A 15,229-nucleotide genomic window follows, 5' to 3' on the forward strand; every position below is an offset into this window, starting at 1 on the left:
CAAATTACTTTATCTTTTCCCTGTACTTGCCATAAAAATAACAAAACACTCATATAAGTCTTATAAATGAATATTTCCTTTTTACAGTTCAACTGAATATCATATATATGTCTATCTGCAAATGATCTGTAGATCTCTCACTTGGTTAGATATTGCAGATTTTTCAAATATTTCATGAAAGAGACGACAAATTACATCAGTGAAATACATTTTTTTTTAAATGAAATCCTTTTTTGAAACTCCAATTGTAAGAAAATTCACAAATCTCCAAACTGCCTATATTTAGAATTCATTTTAACTGAGGTTAAAGCTCTTTAAGATGGTAAACATCAACTTCAATGATGATGAAAAAGAAGCTAAATTGTCCAGTTAATATTCCTCTGTCTCTCAGCATCAAAACACTAAATTCCAATTCATTTGGTCTTGAAACAGTCAATGCTTCTGCTTAGTACATTATGTAGAATTGCTGTCTTTTTTCTACTTTTCATGGACATATTTGGTGGCTTTCTAAACAAATTTTAATCAGATCTTCCATAATGGCCATGATGAGTTATAAGTAACTTTCTACTGCTGTCTCACTGCAGGTCATCATCCCTGAAATATGAAAATGCAAATATAATATATATTAAATGAAATTTTCAACATGTGAAAAGTAATCAAAAGTTAGTGCAAACATACTTCTTCAAGAATTTACTGTTAAAATGCTAACAAAATAAATTAATAATTCCCATGTCCTTATTTTATAATGTCTTCATTCAACATTTGAACAAGAATTTAATTTTCCACACACATTTTAATAAGGTGCACTACTTTTATAAAACTTTAAAATTAAATGAAAAACCCAGATGTGCCTATAAGATGTATTATGTAATAAATATTTAAACTTATGTATTATGTTTAACGATATTGTTTTGTATCTCCTTTTCCAAATGTAAACTATGACCATGATGACAGGAATACTTCAATATCAATATCAGTAATCCACAGCTAAGAAATTTTAGCTATAAAGTTCAGTATATTATTGTATTAATATCTGTCATGTCTGTGTAAATAAATTTTATTGTTGGTACAGATACTTCATTAAATTAAATAAAATGCTATGTGGGCGCAGCTTGATATGACCGCAGAGGTCAAACCCTGAACAGTTGGGGCAAGTATGGACACAACATTCAAGCTTGATACAGCACTGAATTTGGATTGTGATTAAATATTTGACACAGCATAGGTTTCTGACACAGAATGAATGTGGTTTAAGAACTTAAATTTTTTTAATTTACCTATTCAAACCATATCATTATTATTTGCTTTTATATATAAATCAGAAATAACCAATTCAAAATGGAAAATTTTAAAGAAAAAAAGGAAACCCCCCCCCCCCCAATTTTTTGAACCCCCTTATGTTTCATCACCCCTAAACTCAATCCCAGCCTTCCCTTTGTGGTATGTTACAATGCAGTACAATTTCAGAGAGATCCATACACTTGAACACAAGTTATTGTCTGGAAACTAGAAAAATGCTTGTTTTTTTGCCCCAAATTCCTAAACATTTAGGGCAATTACCCCTAAACTCAATTCCAGCTTTTCCTTTGTGATATGGAACCTTGTAGTACAATTTCAGAAAGATCCATACACTTACACACAAGTTATGTCCTGAAACTAGAAAAATGCTTGTTTTTTGCCCCTTTTTGGCCCCTAATTCCTAAAATTTTAAGGCAATTACCCCCAAAATCAATCCCAGCCTTCCCTTTGTGGTATGGTACCTTGCAGTACAATTTCAGAGAGATCCATACACTTGAACACAAGTTATTGTCTGGAAACTAGAAAAATGCTTATTTTTGTCCCCTTATTCCGAAACGTTTTGGGCAATTACCCCTAAACTCAATTCCAGCTTTACCTTTCTGATATGGAACCTTGTAGTACAATTTCAGAAAGATCCATACACTTACACACAAGTTATTGTCATGAAACTAGAAAAATGCTTGTTTTTTGCCCCTTTTTTGGCCCCTAATTCCTAAAATTTTGAGGCAATTACCCCCAATATCAATCCAAGCCTTCCCTTTGTGGTATGGTACCTTGCAGTACAATTTCAGAGAGATCCATACACTTGAACACAAGTTATTGTCTGGAAACTAGAAAAATGCTTATTTTTGACCCCTTATTCCTAAACGTTTTGGGCAATTACCCCCAAACTCAATTCCAGCTGTACCTTTCTGATATGGAACCTTGTAGTACAATTTCAGAAAGATCCATACACTTACACACAAGTTATTGTCATGAAACTAGAAAAATGCTTGTTTTTTGCCCCTTTTTTGGCCCCTAATTCCTAAAATTTTGAGGCAATTACCCCCAAAATCAATCCAAGCCTTCCCTTTGTGGTATGGTACTTTGCAGTACAATTTCAGAGAGATCCATACACTTGAACACAAGTTATTGTCAGGAAACTAGAAAAATGCTTATTTTTGGCCCCTAATTCCTTAACTGTTGGTACCATAACCCCCAAAATCAATCCCAGCATTCCCTTTGTGATATGGAACCTTGTGGTACAATGTCAGAGAGATCCATACACTTACACACAAGTTATGTCTGGAAGTTACAAAAATGCTTGTTTTTGGCCCCTAATTCCTTAACTGTTGGTACCATAACCCCCAAAATCAATCCCAACCTTCCTTTTGTGGTATTGAACCTTATGGTAAAATTTCATAGAGATCCATTCACTTCAACTTAAGTATGAGTGCGAGAACAAATGTGTCTTCGGACGATGACGACGCCAATGTCATACCAATATACGACTGCAAAATTTTTTTGCAGTCGAATAAAAATTATCATGATTATTGGGTACATTTATTAATGCAAATTTTGAAAATTGGACAAAAAAGTGAGATTAATAATTGTGATTTCAGAAAAATCTACATACTTGTACAGTTACTTATATGTATAGATTTCAGAATATGAATTCTTATAATTGCGATATTCAAAGTTGCCTTATAAAAATATGGCAATAATTTCTGAATTTACATCATACAATATTCTTACAATGCAAGAAAACAGAAATTTATTTGCACAAATTATAAAACAGGAAGAAAGCCAGGCTCTCTAACATGTTTAACCCCGCCACATTCTGTATGTATGTGTCTGTAATTCAGCGGTTGTCATTTGTTGCTGTGTTACATATTTGTTTTTTCATTCATTTTTTTTTACATTAATTAGGCCGTTAGTTTTCTCCTTTGAAATGTTTTACATATGTCACCTCAGGGCCTTTTATATAATGGACTATGGGCTTTGCTCATTGTTGAAGGCCATAAGGTGACCTAAAGTTGTTAATTTCTGCATCATTTGGACTCTTGAGGAGAGTTGCCTCATTGTACAATAGTGTGCTAATTGCAGGATAAAACAATTTACCTGTCTATAATAATAAAGCTCTCCAAATTCAAACCATTACTTTATATTTATCAAAGCTGGAATGGCATACTGTATCTTGTAATTGACAGGTGAGCTAAAAAATAAAGAGAAAGTAGTTATTTAATTACAAATAGATACTTTTTTTAAAATAAGGAGCATAAACATGTGTATAATGATTCATATAATTTCTTGAATAAAGAAATTACGTCTGCCACACAACCCTTATTTGATATCAGAATTTTATTCATACACATGTAGATATAATGCCTATTTTTTCTCAGATTTCTGGAATTGCTTCATCCTATGCAAATAAAGAGCTGTGCCATGAACACATGATACGCGTGTTGTCATTTTAGCTCGTCTTTATGTCTTAAATTAATTTTTATGATCATGATGATTAACTAGAAATGCTGAGAGCACTCACTGCTCAAAATAGCCAGCCCCCCCCCCCCCCCCCCCCCCCCAAAAAAAATCTAAATAAACTGTTTCGCTGAGCGCAGCTGGATACGCCCACAGAGGAATTTATATTCAATTAAAGATTTCTTGCTGTTGTTCAATACACTGTGCTGATGTGCAATACTTTTCTGTTGTGAGACTATAAACAAATAAAGTCCAATTAATTCTCAATGTCATATTAGAAATTTATGAAACTTAAAAGGGAGCTTACATCAATAGATATAAACAATTCACCAAAGTTTCATGAGAACTGCTGACAGCATTTTTGAGTTATTCTCCGAAAACTGGGAAATCACCCCTTTTTTAATGAATAAAACACCATTACTCAGAAATGTAAAATGTAAAATTTATAAAACTCTAAAGGGAGCTTACATCAATAGATATAAACAATTCACCAAAGTTTCATAAGAACTGCTGAAAGCATTTTTGAGTTTTTGTCCGAAAACTGGAAAATCCACCATTTTTATATGAATAAAACCCTGTAACTCAGAAACATAAAATCTAAAATTTATAATAATCAAAAGGGAGCTCATGTCAATAGATATAAACAATTCACCACAACTTCTTGCAAGTTGGTGAAAACATTCTTGAGTTATTGTCCGAAAACTGGAAAATCCCCCTTTTTTTAATGAATAAAACCCAATAACTCGGAAACGTTAAATCTAAAATTAAAAAAAAACGAATGAGAGCTCACGTCAATAGGTATAAACAATTCATCAAAGTTTTATGCAAATTGGTTAAAGCGTTTTTGAGTTAATGTCCGACATGTTGACGAAGGACAAACGGACGGACAGACTGACGGACAAAGGTATACCATAATACGTCCCGTAAACGGGCGTATAAAAAACAAGTGAATCTTTGATTTACTGCTCACTTATTATACCCCCATACCCTTAAAGTATAAGGTAAACAGAAAGTTGTTGAGTGATGAATCTGAAAAAGCATGACACGGTATAGCTGACTCATATAAACTCTAAAACCTGAAATTTCAGAAATCCCTGTAATGTTCCTGAGAAAGATGCGACACAAAATATTCATGGGACGGACGGACCGACTGACTTTAGGATGTACAGACAGAAGTAAAACAGTACATGTGTACCCCCACTTTTTTAAAGACTAAAAGTGGGGGTATACAAGATAAAAAAAAAAAAACTTGCGCACAGTGGCACAATTCATGAAAATTTTTATGAACAAAATCCCATAACTGGAATAAGTAAAATCTAAAATATATAAAAAAATCTTAAGGGAGCTTACGTTACATTTAAGCAAAGTTTCATGAAAATTTGTTTAAGCGATTTTGAGTCATTGTCCGAAAAACGCCATAATTTCGACCCTTTATTATGAATAAATAATTATGAATACTCAAAAACCAGATATCAAAAATACCTAATAGAAATGGAAAGAAAACTTTTGTCAATAAATTCAAACAATTCACCAAAGTTTCATGAAGATTGGTGAAAGCTGTTTAGAGATATTGTCTGAATGATTCACCAGCAATGATTCTTAGGCGGAGCTCCAAATAAAAATATGCTTCTTTCAAGTATGTGTGATAACTGATATTTCATTTATGATTATTTTTGTTTAATTTGTGTTCATGGTGTCTGGTTTGTTTTAACTGTTACGCTTGTTGGTCCATAACACTTGCATGACTTGTATGTGTTGTAATTTTTTTTGTCTCAGCGGCTTGTAGTAGACTAACATTCAGAGCAATAAGAATGAGACCCCCCTTAATCTATTGGTTCCTTAAGAGCTGTGGCCTTCTCCATTTATAAATTGATAATGCGATTTGCGTACTTTCGTGCCTCTGCACTCTGGTCTGTTGTCACAGAATAAGCAACTTTATTACAAGCGGGACTTTTTTCTGATTTTATGGTGAGAGTAGAGGTTGGTGGGGGGGGGGGGGTTACACCATATGTGGTCGAGCTCCAGATTACGTGTTTAGGGCTCCTTTAAAAGCTCGATGCTTTGAAGGTAGAGATCATGGCTCTAGTCCAGCAACGTGGGTTCCGGAGAGAAGTGAACGGTGGAGCAAATGTACCCAACCAGGAATGGCAGGATACCTTCGGCTTCGAAACGAAAGTTTGAAACGAATTTAAGGGTAAATGTTGAGAATTGGCTCTTGGTATAATGCAGGAAACTTGTTTCATTCGATATTCTGTTCATTTATTGACGGGAATCGATAAATTATTCAAATTTCATATATTTGTTGCAGTCTAGTTTCGTTTTGACCACGTGTATATCATACTTGCCAACACTGAACTCGCTTTTATCTAATAGTATGCAGTTTTTCGCTTTCTGAAGCGAATGATTAACAAAACAAGCAACGTATGTTTCCTAAATAATACATATTTGGTGGCTTACACTTACTTTTCTGGTTAGATTTTCACGTAGAAGTGAAAATAATTTTCGCTGCAAGGTTCTTTCCATTCTGCAAACTACAAACATCTTTTTGACGGCGATCGTTCACTGATTGGTTAATCTGCAAAACGAGGCGGGGTCCAAAAGCCGACAATCTCGTCAAGAAAAACAGCTATTGCAACTGTTTGCCATAATAATTATAGCACAAACATACAATATTCGTGTTTCGATACACAAATTACATCATATGAATACCTGTTTTTAGTTGACAGGCATGTATGTAATTTGATTTCATACCGTTTCATCGATAGACGCTGCTTACGGATTTTTCGCCATTAATGAATATATGAATACATAATGAGGTCCTTACGGGGTTATCTGCCCCTGACAAAATCTTATCGAAATTGCCTTAACATCGCTGCGAAAGTGATCCATTTGTGTGACTTTTCTATTTTACCCCCTGTAGTAAGATACATGACTTGCATGAATTATTTCTTAAATAACATGTAGCATCTTTAAATCCACAGTTATTGTCGAAATACGCATCTGGTGCCGACAAAATGGTACTTTGAATGTTTACAACATTTCTAAGTTAGTAAAGGAGCCGCCATATTGACCTACTGAAATCCATAAATGTCCGATCAATATAAATGAATCGATTATGAAACAACAAATATCTCAAAAACTTCATCATGTTTGTCTGTGCTAAATATAAATGTATCGACAATTTGTCATGCTATTACTTGAAAAGAGAAGGCAGCAAGTCATATTAGAGTCAACGTTATATAATATCTGTTTTATAACGTAATTTTGACTTTGTTTTAAGATATTATCAGAAGATATTTACTTATTTTTAATAATGATTACTACAGATCCTCAGCATTACATGATAATGACTAATCGAGCAATATCAACTTTCTGATATTGATTGCATCTTGTAATTTTCAACTCAGATTGTAATAGTATGTTAAAAAATGTTTTTATAGATAAATGATGGAAAACGCATTTTGACTATCAATTACAAATCATGTGCCTTACCGTGCTTACTATGACGAGAATATTAACTTTAATCACTAATGATTTTCACCACTGAGCTGTGAAATACAATCAAAAAGATTATATTCAAATAACATGTCTCGCAGGTAAGTATGACGGCCGGTTTGTCACAAACATGCTTAACCAGCCAAATTATTCATGCGACTTTTCCAAGTTTCCCATGTTATTTGTTTTAGTATGGTATAATTGGTTTATGTTTTTTATAGTTGCAGTATGTATCAAGCCGTTTTTCTGCCATGAATTGCTCAATATGTTGTCTTCCCAAGACCTCTACAGAGCACTATATGGTACTGGTTTTGCTCATTGTTGAAGGCACTATTGTCAATTGTAGTCAGTTCTTTGATCCTCATTTATAATTGTCTCATTGGTAATCATACAACATTTCCGTAATATTATTACGAAAAAAAAACAAGCGAAGCGACGTCGCCATATTGTAAAATCTGGTAAGTAAGTTTAGTAAAAACGTATTTGTATACTGCCATTTAACTAGTTAGCAACCTTAGTCTAAACTACATAGTAAGATAATGTGAAACAAAGAAACTTCAATTTTTTCCGATTACATTTAAGTAAAGTAAAAAATGAACAACTCACTAAAAAAAAACGAACCATGAAGTTGTTATCACGTTGAGTTATCTTCTGTAACATTCAACTATGAGTAATCTGCTTCATAAAATTACCAAGAAAATATTAATTTTTCCTACAACCAGCCCTACTTTCTCCGTTTGTGATAGGATGTTTTATCATACTCATACTCATCACTGGATATTGAATTTTCATGAGCAAGACGACTGGTATGACATAGTGTAAGAGTTTGTTTTCATCGAAAAATACCCCCTGTGTCTCGCTTATTTTATATCAAATAAACTCATCATAAATACCAGGATTTAACTTTTGAACTCATGAATGACGCTCGAATAAAAAAAAGTTAAAAAGACCAAATAAAGTACGAAGTTGAAGAGCAAACAATTAAAATACGAAACAAATTGCTTCTATATTGCTTCAAGTAACTGAAACTATTAAATAATCGCGCAAATCTTGAAAAACAATCATTAAACACACAAGATTTGGACAGCAATAAGTCGATTTAAAATTTTAAAATATCAAACTATTTGAAACGATATAATCTTAATCACTGACGCAAAAATGAGATACGAGTCAGATATTCTCTGTTAGACAATTTTGACAACTTTCTACGAAATATTTCAACTAACTATATTAAATATCTCAACTGTAGTTACTAAGAAACAATTTCATTGAACGTAATATATTTATCATTCAAGCCGTAACAACAGCGAAACAGATAGCACAAGTTTTTTTTAAAGACAAATATGATATTTTAAGCTAGTATTCTTTTCGTAGAGCATATAGAATGCTCTTTTATTTTGAGAAGTCTTCGCTTATATCGCAAGTCATGTTCTTTTTATAGTACCGATCGGATACCGGTATATGTTTTCTAAATTAATTTCAATATAGTTTTGTCTGTGCGAATGCAAATGTTGATAATCCGTTGATAAATATTAAAGAAGAAGACTTTTGATCTGAAACTGACATTTTCAAAAAATGAAAAGAACATAGCTATATAGATGATGTTCTTTCACTAAATAATATTAAGTTTGGTGACTGTGTTGAACACATCAAACCTATCGAACTTGAAATAAAGGACACAGCAAATAGATTTAAGAGTGACTAATATGTTGAATTATATCCAGAAATTGACAGTGAGATTCAGTTGAAATGAAAACTTAACGACAAAAGAGAAGATTTCAGCCTTCTAATTGTGAAAAGTCCATTTCTATATAGCTGCACCCATACATAGAGTAATATATCCCAGTTGATACGATATTCTATAGCTTGCATGATTTCATTGATAGAGAATTGCTGCTTACATGGAAGCTATTTAACCAAGAGTTTGAAGTGATGTAGTTGAAGTCATTCCTTCGAAAAGTTCATGAACGCCAACACTAGTTGCTTAACCGTTACGGAAAATCTATCTGTTTATATCTTTACAAAAATAGGTTTTTCAGTCTGATAAAAGTTAATTTTCCTAATATTTATTCTCAACTGGCGTTAATTGAATGATTAAGAAATGAGAGAGAGATATTGTAAATTATCAAGATTCTTGATTTCTTGATTGAAAACATACAGTGGTAAATCTAGTGAACGAAAACAAAAAAAACTTCACTCGAGTCGAGTCGAGTCGAGTCGAGAAAAATCAATAATAAGACAATGCCGGTGACGATACAGATCAAAAGTTATTTCTAAATAATAATAGTACATTTTAAAGAAAATATTTGTTAAACTATGTTATTAGAAATATACATGCAAATACACGATGTTTTATGTTCAGTATTTATCGAGAAATTTGAATTAGAAGCTTGTGAAACTGAAATCTAAAAAATGATAATCTTTGCTGCATATTAATCGATTACTTTAGAATTTTTTCCCCTGACTTTCTCTAATCTAGCTGCATATATATACAGATAATTAGCATATTCCAGAGAAATTTACAGCCAGTAGAAAAATGAATTGAATTTGGCATAGCAACATTTTAAACCAGTTTTACATCAAGCTTATATAGCCTTCTGTACTCGTTGTTTGCTTCTTAAGGAGGGAAATGATAACATTAAATGGAAGATTTCAACTTATTTCTAGTTTTACTATTTACCAGAACGTTTTCCCGTGAATCCATGATTGATAGCGTCCTTGCTAAAACGGGACAAACATTGAGAAGATCTAGTTTTTAGTATTTACAGGGGAGGTAATATTTTGTCACTAGATTTCCCACTGATATTTGTTACGTTTGGATAACGTGTTTTTGAACAAACATTCGGCATTCCCATGGGAACCAACTATGCTCCTCTTCTTGCCGACTTGTTTCTTTATTCATATGAGGCTGACTTCATACAGGATCTTCTTAGGATGAAAAAAAAAAAGAAGTTTACTTAGCAGTATCCTTTAACTTCACTTTACGCTATATAGATGATGTTTTCTCACTGAATAATTCAAAATTTGGTGACTATGTTGAACGCATCTATCCCATCGAACTTGAAATAGAGGATACAACAGATACAGTTAAGTCTACCTCATATCTGAACTTACATCTAGAAATTGACAATGAGGGTCGGATGAAATCAAAACTATACGACAAAAGAGATGATTTCAGCTTCCCAATTGTGAACTTTCTATATCTATGTAGCAACATTCCGGTAGCGCCTGCATACGGAGTATATATTTCCCACTTGATACGATATTCCAGGGCTTGTATTTTCTATCATGACTTCCTTGATAGAGGATTGTTGCTCACAACGAAGCTACTAAACCATGAGTTCCAAGTGGTGAAGTTGAAATCATCCATTCGTAAATTTTACGGACGCCATCACAAGATTCAAATCCGACTTATTCCGATCATCCAAACAACATAAGTGCGCACGACACGTGATCCTTCAATAAATATAACTAGAGATAAAAAGAACCACAATGCAAAAGAAAAAAAAGTCGACAGCAGTTTACCTATGTTCAAATCTCGTAAATCCATAAAAAAGAGACATTTGAAAGTGAGAAACAAAAGCCAAAACAGTAACTTTTGAGGCATAAAATAATAGTCTGACTGACAATCAACCAGAACAAATTATGAATAATTATAGAACTGAGATGTATTTCTTCCTAGTACGTAAACCCGTGGAAAGCTGTAATGAGGCGAGTATCGATTACCAAAATAATACTCAACTAATCGGTGTCCTGTTAGAATATTGTTGCTTTCTTAAGCTTAAACAAAAAATATTTTTATAGAAAGCGCCTCCCGGGAAATTAGATATTAATCAAATGTACTAGTCAACAAATGAAACGATACACAAGTTTGAACTACAATTTATCATAAAATATAATAAATAAAAAAAACTGTTAAATATCCAATGAAAAATATGCATTTACAAAACAAAGGCATATGATTAAAATAATCTGACCAAATTTGAAAGTTAGAAAATATCGAGTTATTGAACACAGGGGTCAAATTAATTTTGCGGAAAATGATGACAAATGTAGGCACTTAATTTCGAAGATGAGAATTAACTTTTCAAATATCTGCAAAGACATTCAAAATTTTAAGCAAACCATGTTTAAGTTTTAAATTGTAAGTTCTAATATCGATTTTGAAATTTTTGGTAAAACATACGATTTTTGGAAGAACAAAAATTTGAGATAAAAAATTCGTGTTTTTGCCGTAAATCATTGGTTTTGATAAGAAAATAACACCCTTCATGTATAAAAATTAGACCAATTAGGCAATTATTTTTTTCCTTGGTACAGTTTATCCAATTTTATTATATATGGAAAATACACTGCCTTGTATCGTTTCTTTTGTTGACTAGTATATAATAAAAATTAAAATACGATTCGAATGTTTGCGTTTAACTGTCATTTAAAATTCTTCCAAACAGAGGAAGGATATATATGACCAAAAGCACTCTTTCAAGGCTTACACTTTTAGCTAAGCTTAGTCATTCCGCCACTTCTGTACCGTCAGAGCATACATTTTTATCTGCAGGACTGTTAGTTACCTTAAAAAGTTGAGAAATCGTCGTGTCCCAGACAAAGTTGACAAGATAATATTTTTCAATAAGAAAAAAATCGTTGAACTCTGTTTTGGCCCTCAAAAAATGATTGAAGGCATCAGTTAGTTCTAATCATCACCCCTTTTAGTCGAGTGAAATTAACCACACAATTTCATTTTTAATGCACCCACACAACATACGGCTAAATCATATACCATTCGAAAGCATAGCATCTGTACTATCTTTTTTGCCCGGTCGTCAAATATTCGTACGGTGCAATTTTTGTCAAATCGCGATGAAAGGTCAAGGACGGACAATTTTTTATTTTACAAGGCGTCAGCCTTGTTGCATATTTTGTCTTTGAAATTAAAACAATTCTGTATGGAAATGTGTAAAACTTTAAGAACAGAGACTATTTGTCAATTATCAAACACACTTTAAAATATCAAGCCGTATTTTTAATTTAAAGCGCCTTTTTCCAGAAATTACAGCGAAAATGATAAAAATGAGTGAAAACCAAAATATTTGTCTGTGATTTAATTGATAATCACCATTAAACTAAATAACATATTTCATTTAGTGCTAAGGAAGTTTTTGACATCATCATATTACTACAATCACAATTCTTGCTAATAACACAACCAATCATAACAATCTATACAGTTGCCCAAAATCCAACCATCTGCAAAAAGATTGCTTTTTAGCTATTTTACGTGACAACAAATTATGTAGTCGATATTAGGTTGAAGAAACACAGTTAAAAATGCAAAAATGTATGAAGGCAATACTACACGCGGGATTCATGCTTTTAAGGGGAATTTAGGGAGCTAAACTTTGATATTTCAATATGTAGTTGAGTTGCCAGCCTGTTAAAAAAACTCTTTCGTCATTTCTTGTTAATTTGTTTGTTATTTCATGATTATCATGAAAAGAAATAAAGGACTTTATATATAAATAGTAAGCTAGCCAAAAAAAAAAAATAAATACACAAATAGATAATTACATAGTTAGAAAGTAAATTAATGAAAAGTTGAATTTCAAATATTTCTCTTATACAAATTAGAAGAAAAAAACAATTTCTTTATTGCTTCAACTGTATCGTGCATTGACGAAAAAAAGTAAAAACTATTATATTGTAGACATTGAAAATGTTCTTTGTGTCTGTTCGAAATAAGAAACCCTATCAAACTACACAATGTTTTTGGAAAAAATTGACATGTTAAAGGTACATCTTGCATGTTGTATTTGGAAAAACTTTCGGAATTTCGAGTCCCCAATGCTTTTCAGCTTCGTACTTTATTTGGCTCTTTAACTTTTTTGATTCGAGCTTAACTAATGTGTCTTTATTAGATAAAACGCGCATCTGGCGGACAAAATTTAAACCTGGTTTCTATGAGTTCGTTTACAACCACTTTATCGATGACACTGCTGTTGGGGGTTTCCAACCCGAGGGTATCACCAGCCCAGTAGTCAGCACTTCTGCGTTGACATGAATTATCACTGATATGGTCATGATCATAAATTAACTGTTTACAAAACATTGCATTTTTACAAAATTGTAACTACAGATTTTTGAACCCCGGAGTAGATAACATTAGTTGTATTTGACAAAACCTTTCGAAATGTTGGGTACTCAATGCTCTTCAACTTCGTACTTTATTTTGGCCTTTTTAACTTTTATGATTCGAGTGTCACTGATGAGTCTGTTGTAGACGAAACCGCGTCTAGCGTACAACATTTTAACTGGTATCTAAGAGGATTTTATTTACATTGACTAAGTAAACAATCTATTTTTTTTTATTTGAAAATTCTAGCAATTCGCAATAATTATAGTTATAATTAGACTTCGTAAAAAGTTAAATTATTACTTGTAGAATAAATAGCTATAAAGAAAACAAAATACTGGGTATGTGTCACACCAACAGTTCAACCAATCATCACCAAGAATGTTTTGTAAAAGTAGGCAACTTCTGACAAAACATAATACTTTTCATATTGCTGCGTTAAGTCCAACTGTTGTTGACCTGGCAGCAAATCTTTTTGTGATTTTCACACTTTATTTTCATACTAAGGAAGAACGAGGTTAATTCATTTGCGTTATTTTTCTTATAACAAAAGTTAAGTAAATAAATTGGTTGCCAAAATTAGTTGATTTGAAGTATTGTCTTTTCCAAAACTAACTTATGAAGAAAACCCCTTAAACTTTATCCAAACAATAACATGAATAGGTAAAATCGGTTTTTTACATTCGAATGCTTTGCATGCTATAATCTGTTCGTTTGATTTTCATTGGTGCGAAGATCTCATAACAACAATAAGTGTCTGTTATTATTTGACCTTAAAAAACATACAAAATTATATGTTTAAATGCGAGATAAAGAATATTCAAAAATGAGATAACTTACAACCAGAGCTGTAATGGTGAATTTGAATTGCTTGCTATTTAACTCTATTTGAATGTGTTTATCATGAATAAAATCCCTTTCTGTACAATATGCACATGTGCAGTTTAAAACTCCACTTAAATTTACCAAGCAATGTAAGAGGAGTATTGCTCATAACAAAGTGTTTTATACTAATGGATGGACATATGAAAGGTAAGAACAAAACAGAAATGGCCGTAGGGACAAGATGATGCCTATATTTCCGATAAACACACATATAACACCACGAACAAAGCGATAAAAGTAGAACAAACAAACAACAGTTCTCAAAACACTACACCGAAATGTACGAACACTACCTTACAGTGGTGATTGAAGTTGGTCAAGAAGGGTAATCAATTTTCTGCAATATAAATTTTCAGTCATATTTGATAAAACAAATAATATACTAAACTTGTATGTAACAATGTGCTAACATAAATAATAGCCGGATTTGTGATGTAAAGCGTGTGGTGCAAACAGTATTTATTCGAATATATTGAACGAGAATAAACTTGTTAATATGTCTTCCACTTTTGACATCGAAAAAACAGATTTCTATTATATATACCTTGTATATTCCTTTATCATTTTTATACATCCTTTTTAAATATGGTAAATCATTTCCTCCTGATGTTGACAACAATTGATTTGTTATCTAAACAATGAAAAGCAAATTGATCCATATATGCAGTTGGTGGTTTTAAGGGCAACTGCAAAAGCTTCATTAGAAGGCTGATTCCTAACCAATATTATATTAATGCAGTTAAAAATGACGACAAAAATCTCCTTCACCTATATTCAATATATTTATTTTATTTTTGATATATAAATATTGATAAATAACGAAATATTTTGCTTTTTGCGCAATTTAGTCATTTTTAAAGGATTTTTTTAAATTTCAATTTTCTGTAATTATTGTGCAATTAACATTTTAATGTGCACCTGATTTAGAATTCTGTTATTCTGTTCTATTATGTTCATACG

General features: G+C 32.2%; 1 long non-coding RNA gene across 1 annotated transcript; it reads right to left on the reverse strand.

Annotated features, from left to right (window-relative positions):
* Nucleotides 1–54: 54 nt before the first annotated feature.
* LOC127717867 (uncharacterized) lies at nt 55–6,631 on the reverse strand. Its single transcript, XR_007989446.1, has 3 exons — nt 6,223–6,631; nt 3,400–3,493; nt 55–594 (listed from the first exon to the last, which is right to left on the reverse strand). It is a non-coding gene; the product is annotated as an uncharacterized LOC127717867 (long non-coding RNA).
* Nucleotides 6,632–15,229: the final 8,598 nt, after the last annotated feature.

The sequence above is a fragment of the Mytilus californianus genome, unplaced genomic scaffold (assembly GCF_021869535.1).
Source record: "Mytilus californianus isolate M0D057914Y unplaced genomic scaffold, xbMytCali1.0.p SCAF_10, whole genome shotgun sequence".
In the NCBI taxonomy this organism is placed as follows: Eukaryota; Metazoa; Mollusca; class Bivalvia; order Mytilida; family Mytilidae; genus Mytilus; species Mytilus californianus.